This window comes from Camelus bactrianus, chromosome 5, assembly GCF_048773025.1.
Source record: "Camelus bactrianus isolate YW-2024 breed Bactrian camel chromosome 5, ASM4877302v1, whole genome shotgun sequence".
In the NCBI taxonomy this organism is placed as follows: domain Eukaryota; kingdom Metazoa; phylum Chordata; class Mammalia; order Artiodactyla; family Camelidae; genus Camelus; species Camelus bactrianus.
Genome location: NC_133543.1, coordinates 28,523,604 through 28,548,535, shown reverse-complemented (window position 1 = coordinate 28,548,535; position 24,932 = coordinate 28,523,604). Strand labels below are relative to the sequence as shown.

General features: G+C 34.3%; 1 long non-coding RNA gene across 1 annotated transcript in view; it reads left to right on the top strand.

Annotated features, from left to right (window-relative positions):
* LOC123613734 (uncharacterized) overlaps positions 1-24,932 on the top strand; it is a 189,923-nt gene that overhangs the window by 41,773 nt on the left and 123,218 nt on the right. The window contains exon 2 of the long non-coding RNA XR_012506874.1: positions 17,188-17,287. This is a non-coding gene — a long non-coding RNA (uncharacterized LOC123613734). The remainder of the gene's footprint in view (positions 1-17,187; positions 17,288-24,932) is intronic.

The following is a 24,932-nucleotide window of genomic DNA, read 5'->3' as shown; positions in this document are numbered from 1 at the left end:
TCTGCATATGAATATCATTTCCCCAAAACCATTTGTTGAAGAGACAATCCTTTCTTCATTGTGTACTCTTGGCACTTTGATGGAAGACCTGTTGACTGTTAAGGTGTAGATTTATTTCTGGGCTCTCTACTCTGTCCCATTGGTTTATATGCCTGCTTTTATGCCAGTTCCATATTGTTCTGATTACTGTAACTTTGAAATAAAATTTAAAGTCAAAATGTGTGATGCCTCCACTTTTGTTCTTCTTTCTCAAAATTGCTTTGTCTTTTTTTTTTTTTTTTTTTTGCTTTGTGTGTTTGAGGCTTTTATCAGGTCATACAAATTTTATGTTTTTTTTATATCTGGGAAAAATGTCATTAGAATTTTGATAGAGATTCCATTGAATCTATAAATGGCTTTGGTTAGTAGACATTTTAATAATATTAACTCTTCTATTCCATAAAAATGGGTTATCTTTCAATTTACCTGTGTCTTCTTCAATCTTTCATCAGTGTCTTATAGTTTTCATTGTACAGATACGTCGCCTCCTTGATTAACTTTATTACTAAGTATTTTATTATTTTTTATGCTATTGTAAATAGGATTTTTTCCTTAATTTATATTTTGGATAACTCATTGTTAGTGCATAGAAATGTATCTGATTTCTGTATGTTGATTTTGTATCCTGCAACTTTATTAAATTTGTTTATTAGTTTGAGTAGTTTTTTTTTTTGGGGGGGGGGAGAGTCTTTAGGATTCTCTATGTATAGGATGACCTCATCTGCAAATAGAAACAATTTTACTCCTTCCTTTCCCATTTAGATGCCTTTAATTTCATTTTCTTGCCTAATTAACTAGGACTTTCTGTATTATGTTGAATAGAAGTGGTGAGAGTGGGCTTTTTTTTTTTCTCTTGATCTTAGAAGAAAAGCTTTTAGCTTTTCATCATTGAGAATGATGTTAGATGTGGGCTTGTTATATATGGCCTATATTATATTGAGATACTTTCCTTCTATTTCTAGTTTGTCAAATGTTTTTATCATCAAAAGGTGCTAAATTTTGTCAAGTGCTTTTCTGCTCCTATTGTGATAATCAGATAGATGATTTTTATCCTTCATTCTCTTAAGGTCTCTTGCATCCATTTGATCTATAGTATAGTTCAAGTCCACTTTTTCCTTATTGGTTTTCTGTCTGATCTATCCAGTGTTGAAAGTGGAATATTGAAGTCCCCTATCATTATTGTATTGTTGTCTATTTTCTCTTTCAGTTCTGTTAATATTTGCTTAATATATTTAGGTGCTCCAATTTTAGATGCATGTATTTCTGATTGTTACTTTCTCTTGATGAACTGACCCTCTTATCATTATATAATGACCTTCCTTGTCTCTCTTGACTTAACTTCTGTTTTGGGTGATGTAAATGTAACCAGCTCTGTTCTCTTTGGATTATCATTTCATGGAACATCTTTTACCATCCCTTAATTTTCAGCCTGTATGTTCTGAAAACTATATATATTTAATTAATTTAAAGCATCATAAAGGAAAGTAGACTATTATCTGCCAAATAGTTGTAGTGAGGCAGGAGGGAGAAAAGTTTAAAGTGAAAGTGTGTACTCTCCATTATATCTGTTTATTTATCTGACTTTTTAAAATCTAGCATGTGATATTTTTATAATTAAGAAAAAAGGAAAATAAAACAAACCATAGCTACTCATCTAACCAAATAATACCTACTTGAGGAAAAGTTTTTTTTTAAATTTAATTTGAGGAATATTGTTGCTTTCAAAATTTAGTGAACATAACACCTTGAACTCTAAATTTTTAAGTTACTAAATAATAATGAAAATGTGAGAAAGAAATGCAACAGAGTTCATTTCTTTGAGTTCATGCTCAAAAATAACACATTTTTGATCTTATCACTATAGTATAATCTCAACACTCGAAGGTAGTGAATGCCTGTCAATATGTTTAAGATATCTCTATCTCTGCCATATTCTTACAGTTTACAGATACACTACAATGTTCAAAGACAAAGCCATATTCATTTTTTATTTCTTACACTACAGTTTCAATTATACTTTGATAGATGCTTGTAGGAGAAATTTGAGAATAAAACTGACAATTTATGCTATCATTTGTGGCATTTCTTTCTTTGTAGTTTTTCTGTTAATGATCTTAGTCCATTTTTTAAAATTAGAATGTCTTTCTTAAAAATTTATATATTCACGTGATATATCATTGTTATTAAAGTGTATGACATATTTAAAAAATATTTTGTAAGTTTTTATTTTTTGTCCTTTTTAAAACTTTTAAGTGGTGTTGTCTGTGTGCAGAAATTTTATTATGTAGTCAAATCTACTGTTAATGTTTTATGGCTTTGAATTTGATTTCATTCTTATGTATACCTTCTCAGTTCATAAGAAGTGTATGTATCTGTGTATGTACTTTATATTATGTGTGCTTTATATCTGTACATTTCACCTTGTATCTCATCTGTATTTCATTCTGGCATTAAGTTGTAAGGTAGAGATAAGGATAGTTTTTTGTTTTTTGTCTTTTCAAGTATATGGCCCTATATTTTTAGAAACCATCAGGTCATATAGTCACACAGGCAGCATTATTGACTATCTTCCATGTTTCATGCTCTGCTCTAGGCATGGAAAGACAGCAGTAGAAAAGACAGACAAGGTATCTTATACTAATGATGATTAGATGCCAAAGAGTAATAACAGAAAATAAATTAAACAACTAAATTGAAAAAGGTAATGGAGCAGTCAGTATTTTAAGTATTCAACAGGGATTTATAAAAGGATAGGGTAGCATAATTCTAAAATGGAGCCCAAGACTGTCATTGTCTGGTACTCAAACCCTGTATAATCCATTTGCTTTGATGTGGGCAGGTCCTGCAAATAGGTTGGGATTGTTGCTCCCTTGATCAGATTACATTACATGGGAAAGGTGATGGCATAGCCACTCCCTTGATTACATTGTGTTATATAAGCCTCTGCCTTTCCAACTGGGAAGAGAATATTCTACTGCCTTCCAGGAAATAAGCTCTATATTGTGAGACACATGGCTAGGACCTGAGGTCAGGCTTTTGCTGCTTAGAGAACACTCTAGCCACCAGCCTGCAAGAAAATGTGAACCTCCGTCCTATACTTGCAAGAAACTGATTTCTGTCAACCATGTGAATAATCTCGGATGAGGACCCTGAGCTCCAGATGAGAACACAGCCCAGCTAGCCCTCAAAGAATTGTGAGGACGGAACCTGGGGCCTAGAAAACTAGAACAGATGGGAATAATTTAAAACAGCTAGTCCTGCAATGATCAAAGAGCAGGGCAGTTTTAACCTGCAAGCAGTGTAACCTGACCTATACTTTTAAAGATCATGGTAACTGACTGCTACAAGGGGATTGAATTTTAGAAAGGCAGCAGGAAAACCATTTCTGTAGAAATGCCCCAGGAGAGAGAAATGAGTGACTTGGACCATAGGGGTTGCAGAGAAGAGAGAGAAGTTGAACATGTATATAGGTTGAGTTTCAGAGGTTTCTGATGGACTGGATGTGAAAGGTGCTTCAGTAATTGCTTTAGTTATATCATCTGCAATTTGATTTGCAATATTTTTATTATCACTCATTTAAAAATAAAATTAATATCCATTATGAATTTTCCTTTTTTTGTCCCATCAATTACTTGAATATGTGTTCAACATGTATAAACTTTTTTGATTTTTCTAGTTACCTTTTTGCTTTTGATTTCTGATAGTCACATTGTAGTCAGAGAATGTGATTTGTATGACAGAAAGCCTTTGGAAAGTGTTGAAACAGGCTTTGCAGCTTAGTATCCGACATTTGGGTTAATGTTCCGTACTATCCTGTCATTGAGTGTACTGTTACAGAAATGTTCATAAATTAAACTTGCTAATTGTCTTATTAAAATCTTACCAATGCTTACCAATGCTTACAGGGTTTTGTTTTTTTTTTTTTGCTGTTTTTTGTTTTTTGTTTTTTTGGCCTCTGTTAGAGCTCTCAGTTACTAAGGTGTGCTAAATTTTTTCTAACATAATGAAGTTACTAATTTCTGCTTTAATTCTGTCAATATTTTCTTTATGTGTTTTAAGTCCTCTTCCAGGAGCTTACAAATTTAGACACATCATTTTAAGCTGAAACAAATCTTTTCCTTATTTCTAGTAAGCCTTTTAATATTTAGTCTATTATATATGATATAGAAATACCAGCTTTATGTTGATAAATATTTGCCTGTCATGTATTTCTTATAATTTGATAAGCAAACTTTTTTTTTGAGTGGGTCTTTAGGTTTCAGACTCATAAATTGTACACAGCTAGAATTTTTTTTATTGATTCTGTTAATCAGTACTTTTTGACTTGGAGAGCTTACTTTATTTACATTAATTGTGATCACTGATACGTTGTTTTCTTTCATTATGCAAAAAATTTCAAAATATACAAGAGTAGATTAGTAAAGTAAATCCATCTGTTGGGATTCAATTCTCCACGGATCTCTTGTGTTTCTGTCCATCTTATGAGCAGAGGCACTGATTGCCTTTGTTCTGGGCTAGCCTTTAAAGACTTTTCTATAATGAATAACCTTTAAAACTAGAGATAGTGTCTATCTCTAGAACAAGGGCAGATTTATTTCTTGTCCAGTATAATAAAGACAGTGTCTCCCTCTAGGACAAAGTTTAAGTAACTTTATAGCCCATTGTTAAGGAGTCTGTTCCCTAAGCTCAAGATTCCTCTTCTGCAGCATAATCTTCTTCATGCATGGGTGTTATGTGGACCTTTTTGCGTTGTCCAATGGAAATTCAGGCTCAGGGAACCAACTTTGAGATCTGACTATTGCTATTACTGTGAGTGGTAAAGTCCTTTGTCTCTGACCATGAAATTTTGTATCTTTTTTTGCCAGCATTTAAGAAACTGTGACAGGCTAACTTGTTAGCTTGTAATTAAGGTAAAATCTCAGGCTTTTCAAAATTCTTTTTATCCCCTACCCCCAGTGTTAATCACTAGGGTGTTTCCTGAGGGGGTATAATCTCCCAGGCAAGAGGGTTCCCATTTGTTGAAAGCCAGTTCTTTGGAGAAGGGATCAACTGTGATCATCTGTGTTAACCAGCCCTGTAAATGGGATCGGTTGCATCACTAACAGCATCCACTGCAAGTGAAAAACGAACAAACAAACAAACACTACAATTCCATTGTAGTTTTAAGTGATTTATAGTTTTCCCATGGAGAATGGAGAATAGGAATGACCCCTTGTAATGGAATAGTTCATACATCAAAATTGGTGGCACATCCACAAGAGCATATGTAAAGATTACTCACACCGGAAGACTTCTGGTACAGGATGGTCCAGGTGACAAGAGTGAAATGAGATGTGGTTGGGAGGTGGGATTGAGGTCGGGGTTCCCATTTGAGTGCTGGGGTTTGCATGGTTTGAGCTGCTCCTGGCACCAAGGGAAGGAGCATGCAAGTTTATTTTATTGCATTTTATTTTTTATTGAAGTATAGTCAGTTTCCAGTGTTGTGTCAATTTCTGGCATACAGCATAATGTTTCAGTCATACAAATCAGCTTGCCCAAATATGGGGGGAAATTGGGTTGTAGGATATGAAAGCTGTCATTAGACATCAAAACTGAAATTCTTTTTTATTACAAAGGTTTTTTTGGCCAACACCAAAAATTAATTTAATTAATTTTAATTGAGTTTGCACACCTACTTGAAGTCTTGCTTATGCTTACAAATTCTCAGGATAAAAATTTTTGCTCTGTAGTGAGCACCAAAGTTGAAGCAGGCGAATCTCCTCTCTGTCCCCTTCTGTATAGTGTTTTACTTCTCCTTCTGCCTCACACAGATGTTGTGACTCTTTGGGTCTCTGGCTTTATGCATAAATGTCTTACACCATTTTTTACCTAACATAAGCCCTAAACTTAACCCCTATGCCCTATACATATTCTGGGAAGCCAACAAAATACAAGACATGGGTCTGTAGATATATCTACTTGTATCCCAAGATTCCTACTTTCACTTTATGCTAGTTTCCAAAGATTCCATACTTCCTTGTCAACTCAATTACATACATTTATGAGTATATAGTGTGTGTATATGAATTTCAGTACTTAACAATTGTTTTTAGCAAGAGTGTTACTCAGAATGTCTAGATTGACATTCTCTCAGAAACAATGTTTTTATTATTTTTTTGGTACATTCTGAAATGGTTTATATGAAGTGAAAATACATCAGTCACTGATAAAACTGAAAGTCAATTAAACTATGTGGGCAATGTTTTGTTTGTGTGTGAGATGCGTCTTTATTTAGCTCAATTTCTTCCTGTTCTAATTTGTTAGTTAGCATTTTCTAAGAAATTTATCATATAATTGTTTTTCCAGTGTTTTAATATAATATTTATATTGTGTTAAAATGTACTATTTTCTGTATCTTTATTTAATTCATCTTAATTCCTGAATTTTTTATGCCTCTTTATTTGTATCCTGATTACATTTATAAAAGTATTTTTTTGTTTTATTATTCTTAGTTCATTACATTCTTCTTAAATATAATAATAATTTCCTAACATTTCTACCTTAAAATGCAAACCTTTATGAGATAAACTTAGGTTTTTAATGTCTAGGTGTATTTCTGCTGCCTTTATCCCAAAAGTAATTTTTTGGCTAGGTATAGAAGATTTACAACACAATTTGTATTTTCACCCTCAAAACTACAAAATTATATTCTCAGTCATCTTTTTAGCATTTTAACAATACATTTTGGAGAAGTTGTATCCTAAGAGGATAAAGCAGTAATTGACCTAGTGGATTAGTGGATTATTACTACTTTTTTTTTTTTTTTTACTGATTATAGAACTAGATGAAATGTTCTATGCCAACAATAGACATACAGATTCAAAAAGAAAGAAAGGGGTCAGCAAATTTCCTGGCAGAAGTTTAGCAACTGCCAAAGGTAACTTCAAAATGTGCATTTTAAAATGGTAATTGGTAGTAATGTTTAAATGTCTGTAGTCATCCACAATATGGGGTGGATGACACTACTGTTTTTTAAGTACTGTACTATATTCAATTAAGTTAAATAATAAGATAATATTTGCTCTTAATAAATTTGTATTCTAGTTGGAATGCCAGTTTATATAGATTGGAAAATATAAATGACTAAGAATGCAAAATAAACTGCTAGATAGTGTGCTAAATTGTGTGAGATGATGTCAATCCATGGCTGAAAATATTTAAAGTAGGGATACATCATCATTTCTCCTTTAAGGTAACAAAAATAGTACTATGACATAGTAAAGTTCGTTCTAATCTCATTCAGGATTATGTCCCCTTTTCTTCTCTTTTGTGCTTTTGAAGTCTGCATCTATAGTTTTGTCTACATATGAATCTGAGAAGCTTCATTTTAGAAATATTTCCAGGCTCATTTGGAAAGCAAAAAGTTCTTTTCCTTTTTATAAATGTGTGAGTAAATTTACTTATTTCTAATAGAAAGTCAGTTTGAGTTAAAATGTTACCCAAGTTTCATAGATTCTTGTCATTTATTATATTTATTTAGAGGAGTTACCATCTTTATGGATTAAATTAAGTGATGAGAGATAGATGCCTGTCCTGTTTCATTTTAAAATTTTTCCTACCATTCAATTTTATTTTCAAATTATCTTTATACTGTTAACTTACAGGTCCATCATCGAATAACTACGTACATTTCTGTATAAATGTTACATAGAAAAATCATTTATTTTCTTTCTGACTCATTTTTCTTCTGAGGGTTATACAAAAGCCAAACTAAAAGAAACAATAAGAGAAATGAATTGAAAGGCCTTTGATGAAACTGAATATAAAATCCCCTTTTTGTAGTTCTTGCCAACAGAATTTTTATATGTTGCTATTGAAACTTGAGATTGAGGTGTAGAATTTTACTTTACAGAGTATTATATTAAAACCAGTCTGTGGTGGTGTTTAAAGATTATTACACATTGCATGTAGCCTTCCTTGTCAGAGGAAATTCAGTCTGTTTGAATCAAATGACACAAGGAACCAAGGTGATTAATTCCTACTGCCTCCCACTTTCCATTGGGAGAAGAATTGAGAAACTCAGGGTTTACACTCTTTACCTAGTCTGATTTAAGGCTCTGACACTTTTATAAGAGTCCTCTGGTAAATCCAGTTATCACAGATGAACATTGTCATCAAGCAGTTTTCCAATCTTCTCTTTTCCATGAGTCATAGTATATATAGATTATTATGTATCTATTATGATGAAAAGAAAATTGATCTGAAAAAATTTTGTTTTAAAGTATCTGATAGTTTGTGAAGAGCTTTGAACCATATTCTTGTAAATTTTTAAGGCATCACTTGAGAAATGAAATAAGATTTTATTGTGCAAATAGAACCCAGTGTTAAAAAAAAAAAAAAGTAAAAATCTCTGGGAAGAGAATTCTGATGTGGATTCTATTCTGTGCTTACTAGATTTCTCCAGCCATCACCATAGTTGTAATAGTTTGACCTGGGGAAGTTTTCAGGTTGTCAAATGATATCTCTCTGAGAGTGTAGCCAGGTTAAACTAGAGATCTGCTTAACTGATTCCCTGGCGTAGTTCCAGCATACACAGTGGTACAGTTCTGAAGTATAAGGTAATTAATCATTGAGCCTGCTCTGGGAAAAAACAAAATTTACACATTTTCCCACCACACAAGTATGTCTAATTAACCTTTGAATGCAGGACTTCTCAAGCTACAGGTAAATTTCTCTTCTGCATTGTATTCACTGACTGAATGCTGTCATCTGTAATTGTGCTGCCTTTATTATTAAATGTCTTTGAGGGATTTTGATGCAATGTTGAACACCTGCCATTTCCACTAAGGAGTAAACAGATGAGTAGAGATTTCCAAACATCAAGCAGGAATGGGAGGTTATGAAAGTTACATAAACAACATATGAAAAACGTCATGTGAACTGTACCAAGGAAAAAACAGTGAACATTGAACAGAGCAGTTATATCATTCAAGAGGCACCAGGTATCACTTTATGGAAGACATAAAATCTAAGATACAAAATGGGTAGACTTAAGAGAGAAAGTATTTTAAAAAGTATGATACGTTTCTTGGAGAGAATAGACTGAGAAAAAATCAGGGAGGTTCAAAGCTTCAGAGCACATTTGATGAACTACAAGCAGTCCAGTACGGTTAGGTCACCGAAGAGTTGTGGCATTTTTATTTTACTTTTTTTTTCACATTTTTTTGTCTTTACATTCTTTTTAAAAAAAAAATTCTTATTGACATATAGTTGATTTCCAATGTTAGTCTCAAGTGTACAGCAAAATGATTCAGTTATACATATATATATCTATTCTTTTTCAGATTGTTTTCCATTACAGGTTATTACAAGGTATCAAATACTGTTCCCTGTGCTACACAGGAGGTCCTTGTTGTTTATCTATTTTATATATAGTAGGATGTATCTGTTAATGCCAGACTCCTGATTTATCTCTCCCTACTCTTTCCCCTATGGCAACCATAAATTTGCTTTCTGTGTCTGTGAGTCTATTTTTGTTTTGTTAGTTCATTTGCATCAATTTTTTTTATATTCCACTTAGAAGTGATATCATACGATGTTTGTCTGTCTGACTTACTTCAGAGTATGATGATGTCTAGGTCCATCCGTGTTGCTGCAAATGAGTCTTGGGATTTAACTTTAAAAAAAAAAAAGGCTACCTTGATGTCAAGAGTTTTAGTCAGTATAGGAAAACTTTTGAAGACTTTGGGCAAAGGGAGTGACACAGCCAGAATTGTGTTTAAAGATTTGCTTGGCAGAGTACTTAGGGTGGACCAAGTTGGGGAGAGTTAGAAGCCAGGAGGTTTGTTGTGGTGACTAGCAATAGCGTTCATCCAAGTTAGTCTAATAGAAATGAACTAGAGATCTGGGCTCTATGACAATGCTGAGACTGATGTTGTACAATATGGAAAAGAAACAAGCAACAAAGAGAAGATTTGCAGGGGAAGGTGATGGGTTTTTGAACATGATGAATTTGAGGTAAAAACCAGGAGAAGATATATAGGAAGTAGGAGAAAAGAGAATTAGAGCACAAGAGAGACGTCAGAACGAGTGAAAAAGATTGGGAAGTCATTGGTGGAAGCATGGGGATTGAAGTGTATGCAATAAATAAGAAGTCTAAGGACAGGAGTGGATAAATAAGATTTTTCATCAGAACGTATCCAGGCCCACTCACAACCTGGAATAGATCTGTTTGTGTTAAACTTACATAGTTTTTTTTTTTCTTCTTGTTTGTTTTAAACTTAGTTTTTTTTTTCTTACTTGTCCTAGAACTGTATGATTATATTTATTTTTGTGTCTATTTCTTTAACATCTGTCTCCACAGTAAGCCCATGTACCAGTCAGAAAAACAGAAACTATAGTAGAAGAGTTTCAAAACAGGAAATTGTTTTTGAGGAAGAAAAATGAAGCAGCGACTCTAATCTAGATGTCTTGTTCCCTCTCACAGGACACGAGAGATGGGACATCTATGCTTAGGCTTCCTGTTTCTGGAGGCCATTATGAATAGTCCCTAGACTTTTTCAAGTATCTCAAAACTTACCTGCTTTTTCTTCTTTCCTCACTCCTTTTCATTTCTCATTTCCTGCTGCCATTCAGATAACCTTGGCTTTCCAGATTCCCCAACACATGCCCCTCCTCAGTGTCAGTTGCCCCTCCTACTGAAATAATCCTCTTGGTCTCTATCAGTTCTTTCTGGTGATTTGCAAATTTACTGTGTGGAGCAGATGGGTGTGTGTGGGGTGCGGGGAGTGGAGGTCGGCACCTGGAATATACTAGTTTGCTAGAGGACAGTGATAGGTAGGACAAAGCTAATGGATGTGATTTAAAACAGATTTTGAGCTTGGGGAACAAATCATATTACTAAGGCTCAGTGTTCATTACGACAACAAAGTATTGGGAATAGTTCTAGAGAAGAAGTCCTCCTGGGCTGCTGGGAGCAAGAAGTAAGGCTGGTTTTCCGTGCACAGCCGTGTCTGCGGCTCTTCACAGGAGGCAGATGGGCCCCCGCTCCCTCCTGCTGGCCCCGGCCTGGGGATCTGTGTCTGTCCAGGGAAGGTCCAGAACAAATGGCTGGGACCTCCTGCTGTGGGGGTGTTCTCTCCTGGAGTCTCTAAAATCAAACAGATTTTTACTCTCTGAACACTAGTTTATTTATGGAGAACTCCCTCTTTTTGAACTAAGTGAGGAATTCATATTTCTTCTAAAAATCACAGTTGCATCTGTTTTTGTATGTAACAACATCTTGCCCTTACATGGTAAGACAACATTTTCTCCTTCCCACCAGGATTTATGCCACAAGCTGTTTTACTTAATTCTGCTATGGAAATGAAGGGTAGTGAAGAAGTTTCAGAGTTTTCGCTGTTGTTGTTTTCCCAGAGAGGAACCTGAACAGTCTGCTGAAATGTCTGACGTTTGGTCTCTCTGAGCTTCATATGACCTGTGTGATTCTGTATTTCTAAACAATACCTATCTTATACAAAAACATGATAATTCAACATTCCCTGCATACTTCTGATATCAGTGTGATAGAAAGTGATCTTAATTTTGGTCATTTGATGCGATATTGGAAAAAGAATGCTGCAGGTTAGGGAATGAAGACAAAAAACAAACAAAAACAATAAGACAGGCAGACAGAATGAAGTGTGAATTGAAGAAATATGTATGAAAGGAAGAAAATAAACAAGAGATAAAAAAAGGAGATATCAAAGGGAAGACAACAAAAGAAAAAAGTCAAAAGAGAAAAGGTGAAAAAATGTTGAATAGAAGAAATGTCATTCAGAATCTTCTCGGGCTCAGGCTTTTGGGTGTCAGTTTTAAACCCTAACTATAGGTAAAATTTACCTGATTGTCATATCCCCCAACATGTCAAATGTCATTTCTCAAGACTTTATCATCCATCAAAACGAAGGGGATCAAGTAAGAAGGTAAATAAAGAAGGTGGCACAGGACTGGGAGGGACAAGGTAGAGTGGTGAGCCTTCCGGAAAGAAAATTAACACCTAAAGATAACACATGAGAAGAAAATTAAAAATTACTTAGGATCCTAACATGTCCGATACTCAGCATAAATGCTATTATCTCTGTATCCATCTACCCTTGTACCTCTGTATGCATTTTTGACATTAATCATACCATGCCTACAATTTGTCACTGACCTTGATACTTTAAAACATAGTATGATCAGTTTTCCGTGAAACTAGATGTAGGAGTACAGTATTTGATGCGTTAGGATATTGCCTGACTTAGAAAATTGTCAGTAAGTGTTTGTTGAGTGAATTCATTTTAGCAGCTACCTAGAATTCCTTAAACAACATTGTGGAAGTTAGAGTGTGCCTGTTTAGGGACATGATTTGTACTGTTACGGTTTTTTTTTTCTAGTGTGCACATGTAGGAATGGGGTCACTAATATTTTCTGAGATTATAGTTATCCCTTTGAGTGATTTTTTTTTTCACATCACCCAAATTGGCTGGAAATAAGCCCAATCTGAGGGGTTTTATTTTATTTTCTTAGTTTGAAAGGCCAGTTTTTATGTCTCGTATATGATATGTCATATCTTCTAGGGTACAATATTACAAACTAAAGAAAATAATCATCTAGATTGTTTATGAAATACAAATAGTGGCCTACCTCTCTTCCACCAGTTATGATACTGTAAGTCTGGGTTGTTGTCTAAGAATCAGTATATTTAAGAAACTCTCCAGACAAGTATTGGTTTTGTATTTTCTCTTCATCTTTACCACATCCCCTGTGGCAGGAGTTGTATGTATTGGCGGAGGCAGTTTGGTGGAGGGGCAGAACATAATTTTCAAGATGTTTTGGCCTTCCCAGAGCAAGACCTAGGGTTGGCCTTTTTTCTTGACACTTTCAGGTTGAAAGCTGCAAGTCACAGCCTCCAGTTACTCTTAAAATGTTTGAGAATGAGCATAAATACAGGAAGTCATAAAGGGTGACAAGTAGGGAAGTTTGCTATTGGATGCTTTAGAAATTCCTATGTGGGAAGTAAGATTTTAAGAGATATTTCCCATTAGTTTTCATTCGTCAAATGGACGTACTTAACCTTCACAATTATTCTTTGCTTAGAGAAATAAAGATACAGAAGGACAGAATTAAATCCTTGACTTCAGCACCCCTTAAGCTTAAGACCTACAGTTAACACAACTGATTGAGAACTACATGCACTCTATCAGACAGGGGGCTTCCTCTCCCCCAGCCTAGGCTCGCTACAAGTTACAGTCTGGGGGAAGAGAAAGTCAGAACATAGCTAATGAAATGCCCGTTGATGATACTGAGAATTAACTCTGTGGTCTCTTCCTCACTAACATCCTGCTGGGAAGGGGTGGAAAATAGAAAATCCAGATAGATTCAGAATATCTGAGCCTTGGAGGGACAACTTCCTCGTCCTCTCTGGAGTTTCCGGCAGCCACTGAGTGGAAAAGATGGCAATATTAGCAGGTGGGCTTGGCATAGCCTCAGAATTCCAGTGTAGTTGTATGTCTTCTGTGGTCCAAGAGAGGCAAGGAGGTAGCTAAAAATGAGTGAAACATGGTGATAATGTGTTGTCAGAACATATAATGTGCTGTAGTTACCTGTGTGGAACGATAATGATAAAGCAAATGAAAGTGAGGCTATCTCAGTGTGTACATCTTAGACTGATGATGACCATGAACCAAGCCATGAACTTCCTCCCTCAATGACCCACCAAACCAATGCCTTCACCTTCTGTAAGCCCCTACAAATGTAGTCACATCGTGGGTAGAAGAAAGAAAAGATTTTAAATACATTAAGTTTCCCTAAATTGTCTGACGTGAATGTTCCCCAATGGGAAGAATGAAAGATTTAAGTAGAATATTTATTCAGTTATATAGACATCAAGGAAAATTTTATTTCTCTAAACTGCCAAAATTATAGTTATAATATTAAGTTCTCTTGGGTGGAAAACAGGTGTTCCTCTAAGCTAAAGGAATTTGAAAGGAGAGTGAAGGTGAGGGGTACAAATCAGAGTAGAGATTTTATGTTTTGAACTGGCCAAGACTTTCTGTGGAGCTTGCCAACTACATTTTAAAACTTGGAGGAGTTTCCTGGGATGAGACATCCGTGTAATTCTAAGCTATACTTACCAAGTTGCCATGCTGCTATTTCCTGGGATGAAGTGGAATTTTAAAATAAATAAATGCCAAATAATCCACAAATGTGGGATATTAAATGCATTACATTTTGCTCGATGCATATCAGAAGGTTAATTTTACTTATTTACGTATTTTAAGAACTTAGCCAACACAATACTGTAAACAATAAAGAATCCTACCAGGAGAAATGAGCCCAAGGCAAGGTTAGCCTCCTCTGCTGCTGACTCTGCCCTTCTTCCTGGGTGTGGGGCTAAGGATGGAAGGGATCTGCTGACATGCAGATACGGTCTGAGAAAGGTAATCCCTGTGCCCTTAACCAGCTCAAGTTTAACTGCCAAATTAGTAAGTAATTCTCTCCTAGAAGTGACCTGACATTGTATATTTGTTTACATAGAAAAAGAGAAAGTTTTAGAGCACTCAGTATTTTCAGGTGAAGGAAATCAAGGACAAGTGCTATGACAAAAGAGTCTGTCAAACTGGGAAACAACTGTAGGGCTTCTGGGATTTGGGGATGGGGAAGGACGAGAATCTGTGATGTGGTCCAGATAGAGAGAGGGCGTAAAATGGGCAGGGGCAGAGAAATTAAGGCAGGCTACTTAAGAGATTCAGTCTGGCTAGAAGTGTAAGTAGGTGCTGTATGTGTCTAGCAGAATGATAGCTGTATGAGTGTGAGGATGTTTTTCCTAAGACAGTATGCTTTCAGTCTAATGTGGTCCCTTACTGTCTGTGCCCATTTGTATATATGTTATATGTATGTATGTATGTATGTGTGATCTGTCTGTCAGTTATCTAATCAGTCTATCTACCTAGCTACAATTTTGGTTTGTCAGCAGTGGTTGTTTTATACAATTATTCCATTTCTTTAAGCTTACATCTTGAATGCCTTTCTCTTTCTCTCTAATATGAGAGGAAAAACCTTTGAATTGCTCTCTTTTGGAAGTTTTATGTTCATTGCTGTCCTTTAGCTTTCCCCAAATGCCCATAAGCCAAAGATTTCATGTGTTATTTCTGTAATTCGGTAGTTTTCATTCAAATTATGCATTAAAAATGAATATCCACCTTAAAACAATTGGCATGATTAATTATCTACTAAATTTTTCATTTCACAAAAGGCAGTGTTTTATGCCATACACTTACACGGTTAAGGGACTTTGAAGTCAGACACATTTATGTTAAATTAGGAATCAAGCTAAACATTCTTTTAATCTCATATTCTTATTTTAGATTCACTATTTTTCTCTAGATTTTACGTTGAAATTTACATTTCAGTCACACCTATATTTTCAAGAAATTAAATACAGATAATCAATACTACTCTCAGTAAAACAGTGTAGACAGAATGAATGACATAAAAATTAAGATCATCTAATTAATTCTAAATGCAGATACTAACATAAATGACTTTACTATTTTCATGAAATTTTAAAATAAATGTTAATTCTTATGAATTGAATATCTAAGATGAATATATTTCTGCAATTTTATATTCTACAAGCTGATTGAAAGAAATATTTGATAGAAAAATAATAGTTGATAAATACACCAATAATAAAGCAGATGTTTGTATTACCAATTATGGAAATGGTTTTATTTTCACAGATGATTTTTCAAATATATAAATACGTATTTTTTGAAAATCTATTATGTATGTGTCATATAATGTATATAATCATTAGATGATGTATTCATTTTCTGGGGCTGTTGATCATAATTATTTTATTAAAAAACATGCACAGGAGATATATATATAATGAAAATAATAATGAATGTATAATGAAACTAAAACTTTCTCCTTAAAGTTTATGTGAAAAACCTGCATTCAACTATGTTTACAGCTTCTGAGCTGTCTCATGAGTCTGTTAGAAAAGAACAAGCCCAGGCTTTGCAATTAGACACAAAGTCGCCAAATTACTCTTTGTGATCTCAGGAAATTTACTAACCATCTCCCACCCTTTGTTTCATCTGTTTATATATTACAAAATCAATGGACAGTATCAATAAAAAAATCTAAGACCATCTATTTTTAATTATTAGATTAGACTTTTTAAACCAATTTCATGTAGTAGATGCACAGTGTATACCTCCCACGTATTTGATTCTATTGTTCCACTACCTCTCTCTCCCTAAAATAAAAATTAGTATTTTTTTTTAGTTCCTAACTTATGGCTCTGATCATTACAAGAACTAACTTTTCATATATGACCCTACTAATGTCCCATTGTAGACAGTACAGTGTAGCAAACATGGAGGATTGCTGCTCAGGGTCATTATGACTCCATCAAGTATGTCCTCCTATACTGGACAGTTTGGAATAATCACATCATTTTTATGTACTGTAACATATATATCATCATCTCAGAGTCCCTTGCAGCAATCAGCATCCTTTGCTAGCTACTTTTACTCTCTCCAAATCTCAGAGTCTTGAAGCCCAAAATCTATTTCCCAGATTTCCTGGTCACAAGGGTGGTAAATCAGATTTAGTGATGATTGATCTGCAAATTCCAACTGATAGGAGTTTTTGTGGTTGCTGAACATAGGTGTACCACCATCTAGCCACATCCAGGCTTTGGGACAGCCAACACAACAGCAGTAATTTCTTGTATCTTCCTCACTGTTGGCCTCTGGACTGTATGTACTACGATGCCATTACCTGCAGACTTCTGCTTTCCTGGCCCTTCTGACAATCTCATTAACCTCAGTTCATTGTATTATGTCTCTTACTACTCAAAATGATTGGAATAACTTGTTTTCTATATGAAACCCTTAATGATACATGTATATTTTGAAAAATAAATATTTGAGTCATTGAACTAATTTAATATTCTACTATCGTGCCCTCATGTCATAAATTTGACTCTCCCCTCCTTCATGTATTTGTGGTAAGATGTTTAAATCTTATTCAGTATCAGAATTTTACTGTTATTATCTTTGTCACCCCAAGTATAAGAACAATTTAGTAAAGTTATATAAATATGTGTGGCTCAAATTGACTTTATTTTCACAGCATTATCTGCTAACGCCCATCAACAATCACAAGTTGTAAGAGTCATTCTCAGCAACCCCTAAATGATTCGAAAAGAGATCCCTCTTCTCAGATCTCAAGGGTGAGTGACATACAACCATTTACATGTGTCTAAATGTTAATTTCTAGAGATACACCAAGTATCAGATCAAGAATATTAACTCTCATCTTCAGACAAATTTGTCTAAATTCCTGTCTGCTAGGTCTAATAGGTAATTAGTGAATAAAAAAATCCCAGCTGACTTGGACAACTATCCACGTTTAATCTTCTACTTTGTAAATTAGAGAAACGAAACAAACGAGAGACAAACACAGACACAACTAAATGATTGGTAGGTCTATAATGTACTTTTGTCTCTCTTTTTGTTTTCAGCTTTAAATGACTGACCTGTAATATTTTGTCCAAAAGTTAAGGGTTGCTTTGCTTTTGTTTTGTTTTTTTCCCCCATGCTATGTTGGTTTCAAAAATGGATTAGAGCTCCATCTGTTTGGCAACCTTCATTTTTAAACATCGCAAAAGAAAAATCAGTCATAGTGAAAGGTTATTCAGGCCTTAGAGTTCATTTCTGTATCTTGCAGGAGTTGCCTCTTATTGGGTGCTTTCTTTGGACTAAAAAGCACATAGCTAAGTAGCCTCTAACCAAGACTTTAATTAGATGCCTTAGAAACCTCAGATTATAAGCAATTCCGTTCAGTTAATTTATGTGCGCCTCTGAATGTTCACAAGTGTCCATACTTTTCTTAATTGTGTTAAATTTTTTAAAACACACTGAAATAGACGTTAACAGGCTGCTTGTAATTCTGGCTCCAGCAATACCACGGCTGTGATCTTACCTTCTTCACAGCTCTAAAGATATCCCATTATTTTCCTCCTTTGACCCTTTTACTTGCAGAATTATATTAACTTGCACCTTAATATTAAGTGTATATTTTACTCAAAATGTTTTTGCTCATGTTTATTCTGTTATTTAAATATATTGCCTAACTCAGTTTGCTTTTTTAAAAAAAACTTCTTTGTTGATATGTGGGAATGAGCTATGCATTTTTTCTGTAATATCTAAGTTATGTTTCAGTATATGGTCACATTAATTTTTTTAAAAAAGTTACTGGAAAGATTTCATTAGGCTTTGCATTTCCCTCATATAATTTATTCTGTCAGCAATTAGGCTGCCCAGATGTAATACCTTATCTTATGGACAAATGATACCTAAATATGTGCTATTTATTGCTGAATATAACATAATTCTTTTATGAAAACGAAGAGACTGGGAAAAATTTTCTGTATTGCGTTTCAATAACATGAGAGTTGTAGGGTATGGCATTTGAGTATATACATTACCAGAAGTCAGAATACAGTTTATATCTAGTATATAATAACCCCTGAATGACACTTTTCAAAGAGAATAGTAATCTTGAAGAATTTTGCTGATATTATTACCATTTTAATTTCACTGCTTGAAAAATCTTATTTCGTAAGATGCCTTTCATAAGGTGAAAATGTCAGATAAATGTCATTTTCGGCAGCTGCCTAAACAGTAATGATATCTTCTTATTTTGAACTCCAAATTAAAAAGAGCTATTTTCCTGATTATCAAAAGTTAAATAAGCTTTACCAGAAAGTTTAAGAACTACACTGATTATTTTTAAGGAGAATATTGAATATGTTCTTTCTAGCAATGATTCCAAGCAATTATATCATGACTCTTTAACTGTGTTCCTTACTCAACACCTAACATATATATATACTTGTAAAGGAATATTTTTGGTTCTTAGTAACTATTCATGTCAGCCAAGCTACCAACACTCTGCTTTATAACATGAGTCTTTGGGCTTAACTAGAAATTACTATGGATATGATCTGAATCTTAATTTTATCATGATGTTAATTATAAATGGTTATGTATATGAGTGAAATTTAATGCTTTTACTTAAGCTTTATAGATGAAGTCAGATCACTATATTATAGAAGTAATTAGATTCTTTACAAATTCAGGACATTCTGTATTAGTAATTTTTGGGGGATCCACACTCTGGAGGATAATAGTCATATTCAAAGTGCTCTAAGTGTTCTTCACTTGAGGGCTGTGCTTTTGAGAAATATAATTTGTTTGGAATAAAGAAGTACAATTAAAAGTATAAATACTATTATAGGTGTATATCTTTTGGAACAGACTTTTAATTTACAGTTCAAAATTAATTAACAAAAACACTTTTAAAGCTAATTCAAATAAAGCAAATCATATAAGCTTGGGATCATTTAGTAAAGGGATTCACACAAATGTATTATATAAAACTACGTTGATTTTTAAGATGCTGACATTGGAAAAAATAATCATAAGAAGTTGTATGAAAGAAGGGAAAATATAAATCAGTTAAAACATATTTTGGCCAATATATGCAAAAAATGCTTTGGTAAATACAGAGAGAGAACTCAAATATGTGGCAAATACAAATATACAGAGAGGAGCAGATTCATTTATTAAATGATAGACTTTCCTAACATTAGTGCAGAATACTTTGTTGTACATTGTTGTGTTTTATCTTCATAATGAAATGAAGTGAAGTAATATTAATCTTGTTTTCATATAAAGAAAAAGAGACTCATAGAAGTAATTCAGTCTCTCCTGTGTGCTTTCCTCCCCACCCCAATCCTTTGAGTTTGGTTGGTACATAAACATATTCCATTCACTTTTCCCAAAGTGAGAAGTCCCTTCCAATGAAAAAGACAACTGAAGAATTATGGCCTTACAGTGAGCACCCCAAAGCTTTCTAGGTAGAGATCAGAAGTGCAGAGCTTAGTAAATCTGCTGCTGTACTGAATCACTGTGGCTTAAGAGTGCTTAGCAGGACCGAGGGTGCTAAAAACATTTTATCAATTGTATGGTAGACTTTTCAGTGGTTAAAGACCACTGTCTTACACAGTATTAAGTTTTAGCTTCTGTTAATTGCTTTATTTATGAACTTAAATAATTGGACTTTAATTATTTGCATGTGAGTGGGCATGTAACCATCCCTGGATATGCTGAATAACAAAAGCTCTTGTTGGCCCTGCTTTTGTTAACGGTGACTCTGCTCTTCCTTGCCCGTTAATCCTCTTTTACATCCTTCACTCTTAACCATAATATGAGTGCCATTAGAACCCCATCCTTATTCCCACATCAACCTCAAACTCTTGGCTTTAAGACCTTCCCCTTGTCCACATTTGAGGTGTATGTTATTTCCACTTACTCTTTCTTGATCCAATTCACTTCGTTCAAGTCTCAGATTTCCTTTAATCAGGAGCTTCATTCTGGGATGACTGACATCAAGCACCTTCCAGCCACATTCCTGAATTACCCAGCCTGACTTCAGAGTGGCGCACTTACAGGAGGGAAGAAGACACTTCTACTCGTGCTGCTTCCCATGCTAACTATTTCCAATCATAAAGTCACTTAGTTTATAATCACTGCCTCTGGGAAACTCTCCTTGCAAACCTGGACTTGTAAGACTATTTTCCTGGATTCTAATTGAATAACATCTCTCTTTCGTATCCTTTAATAGGTAAAAATTTAGTTTGCCAGGAAATCAACTTTTTGAGGTCTAACTTATCCCCTTAAGCTTTGTATGTTATTGATTTTATGTTACTTCATATTTATATTTTGAACAATAAGTGAATTACAGTCAAGCCAACCAAGTTTACTTATATTAATAGCTAACATAGATTTTCCTTGTGTCCTTTTTGTTATGTATGTTAAGTAGCATCAGCTGTATGCATTTGCAGAAGGGACACATATATCGATTGAAGGAGGTCTCATTCTCTGTGGTGCAGATTTTCTCTTCTGTTGCCTGAACCAATGAGAGTGAGAGCCTTGTTGTGGAGTTGGAAAAGATACCTTTACCTCTTTGTATCTGTAGCAGACACTTTTGACCCTGGCACAGAGAGAGCACTCAACACTGTTGGGTGGATCAGAATAAGTGTTTCTTCATTTATCTGAAATAGAGTAGCAGTGAAGTAAATATCACTAGAAAAGTGCAAAATAGAATAATGACTGCAGAAATCAATATGCTATACTAAAAATGGAAAGTATCAGGCATTCCAATCCTTGCAATTAAAAGAATATTATCTTGTGGTCTACTGAGAAAACTGAAGAAACTTCTAAATCGCTTTTCTGAAACTAATTTGCAAAAAAAAGAGGCATTTAAAGACTGATAATTATTAGTTTGATGTGTTATAGTAAAATATAGCAGTCTGAAAGAACTGATAAGATGGCAAGCTCTTTTTCCTTTAAACTTAATATTTAAAGTAAATTACGCAAATTGAGGAATGGTCCATTGAGGAAAAGCTTATTGTTTTATTACCCAGCTGAGCTCAAAACTGAAATAATAGTGATGCAACCAAATGCTCTGTAAATAGCTATTACACTACTGAATTAGGACAAAATATATTGATCAATATATTGTTAATCTGCGTAGTGTTTGTCTATTTTCCTGTCAGAGAATTTAGCATTGTATTTAGTCTGAAATTATATCTGGTGAACCCAGATTTTTAGAATGAGGAAAGGCTACTTCAGAAGATTGCATTGTCTGTCAAGGTTGTATTTGTTATCTTTTTTTTTCCTCTGAGGTAATTGCATGATGAAATTATGTGTGAAAAGAGAATTTCAGCTACTACGTGAATAAAGGTTGGGGAAAGGTTATGTTTAGCATAACTCCATTTCCAACACATTGTTGCCCTACAGGCAGAATAATCTAATTTCCCTTTTTTCCTGATTCCAGTGGAGGACTGAATCCTCAGTCTTTCAGTGCATTGTTTGGTCTTTTTCCTCATTGGTATTTGCATTCCTTCCCCATATTGTGTGAGAAAATAAGGTAATATGAACGTAGTGATTTGAGAATAACTCACTATTTTTAAAATATCTTTTCCATTCCCGTGCTTGCATTTCTCTTACCATTAAATACCTTCCAATAATATTTTTTCTCATTAAACTTCTGAATTAGTCTTTTTCTGAAATATTGCTAAGTTTGACTCAGAAAGAGAAAAAATGATCAAGGATTCCAGCTTGATTTTTGTTAGCCTGGAGTGATTATAGTGCTAGTGTGGTATCAAAATCCAGACCCAAGAGTTACTTCTTGATTAATATTGATACATCACTTTCTACACATGAATGAAACGTCCAGTTTTTCATCTGTTTATTTATTCACTCGTATGCTATTTATTAGTTACTATGTGCCAACCACTGTTTTACAACTATCACTGGTGAATAAAGTGTTTTTTAAAAGCTAGGGGGACCAATTAAAGAACATTCTACAAAATACCTGTCCAGTGCTCCTCAAAACTGTCATGTCATTAAAAATGATAGAAATCTGAAAAATTGTCACAACCAAGAGGAGCCTAAAGAGGCATGATGACAAGATGCAGTGGTGTATCCTGAGGGAGATCTGTGAATAGATAAAGACATCACGAAAAAGTAAGGAAATCTGAGTAAACTTTGGGCTTTAGTTAATAATAATGTATTTGTATTGTCTCATTAATTGTAACAAATATATAACACAAATGCAAGATGTTAATAGGGGAAACAAGGCATGGGGTATGTAGGAATTCTTTGTACCATCTTGGCAATTTTTCTACAAATCAAAAACTATATATTATACACACACACACATACATATATAAAGCTGGAAGCAATCTTAGCTGTCATATATTTAGCCCTAAACTCCTCATTTTGTAGAGGAAGAAACTGGTGGCCACAGTGATTGTATAACTTGCCTAGGGAGGGATATAGCTCATCAGTGAAAAACCTGGAACCAGAAAGTGACAGATTCTTTGGCATAACTGATGATGAATTATTAAACCATTGCAATTTATATCTCAGGCCTTATAGGAAAAACAGCTTTAGTATATATTTTTTATTCCTTGATTTTAATGATATATCGTTTTAACTGTGTCTTATAGCATCTTTAACTAGTGGTATCTTTCCATGGTTTAAGTTGATAGTATTTTTCCACAGCCTGTAAGTAATTTCTGACTGCCCTTTCTTGTCCTTATCAGCGATCCATTTATACACTTTCTTTGCTTCTATAAAACTGATATCTCTAACGTTTAATTTGCTTTATTTCCATTTATTTCTTAATTTTTTAATTTCTTGCTTTATCAATACTTTTGGCATAGAGATTGTATTGCAATGTCACAAAGAAATGTTCTTTTGTACTATACTGAGTTATGTCTTAGCCTGGCTGAAGTGAACAAAGCCAAGAGAGTGATTAACAAAGCCACATGTAAAATTATATTCATTTATATTTATATATTTAAATTATTCAAGCCAATAGATCTAGTTACTAAGAAGTTATTAAAAACAAAAGAGGATCATCTCTTCACACCCATCTGCTGGTGTTGCTCTGTTCAGATGGCATGTGGCACCTGTTGAGACGTGAAAGACCCTACCAGGTACATTGAGACTATAGTTATACAGGGAATCTTGGTACTTGAAGGCTTCTAGGCTTCCTGCCTTACATTATTTATTTAAAAAATACAGGTGAATGCTTGAAATGCTTGAATAAATACACATAAAACCAGAATTGGATGTGAATAAAAAGAAGAGAATAACTACAGGTTAATGTAGTAACATCCCCAAAGAAGTATTTAAGAGGCATTCAAGTAAGTAGGGAAGTGAGTTACATTTGCATACTTCCCTGTTTTAGCACAAGTAGCGAAACTTCTCCTCTGTCAGCTCAACATGTACCATGAAACTGTAGAGATTAAACTTTACCCATATGCAATTAAATCTTATTTTAATAAACAGGACAAGATTCCCAAACAGTTGAAAACCAAAGCATAGACAAAATAAACACTTTAAAACAGATAGAGAAGAAAACTACTTTACAGAATGTAAATACCTAATAGAATAATACAGCAATACTGTGCTAGGGAGAAAGTTACTCGTGTATTAATAAAGACACAGCGTATTAAACTTATACCTATTTTGAGAGGATTTTTATGTTAGAAAATAGTGTGGGTAGGTTGTATTGCTTCAGATGGCCATTTGAAGATGAGAGCTTTTGATATTTTGCAGGGAGTATAATTAGAAAAATGTTACCATATGTTATTAGGACCAGAGTCAGATAATGAGAACTGTGAGACAGTCTGTGCCAAAGTCTCAGTAATGTGATAAAAATAGTAAATGGAGACAGTATATTCTGAAATGAGCAGAGTGGAACTCTTTTTCCTCTCAACAGCTGTTTTTACCAGACCTGAGAATGTGGTTGCGGTTAAGTGGGTGGCTGAAGGAGGCAACGGGAAACAGCAACTGTACAAAAGTTATGGAAAAGGATTTCTTCCTTCTCCTTACCTTTTCACCCAGCCTGGTTTTTCAATCCTTCTCGAGACTTTGACACTCAAAAAAGCAATAAGGATATGTGTCAAGCTTTTTATCCTTCTGAAAATCTTCAGACAGAACTTTTCAGGGACATCGGGTCTCACTCATGCAGTCGAATGACAGAAACATTCAACATTTATAAGCGCCTTGGAAAATGGGATATGTTACAATTTACACACTTTCTCTTCTTTTTGTGCGTGGGTAGGTTTGAATTTGTTGATTAGGTGTACATAACTTCAAAGGGTTTAAAGCTAACATTCTGTTAGATTGTATGTCGGTCTATAAAATTTCCTTCCTAATAGGAGGAAAAAGGGAAACTTGTGGTAATTAAACATCTTAGCAGACTACCCCTTTCCACTAACCAGATTTGGGATC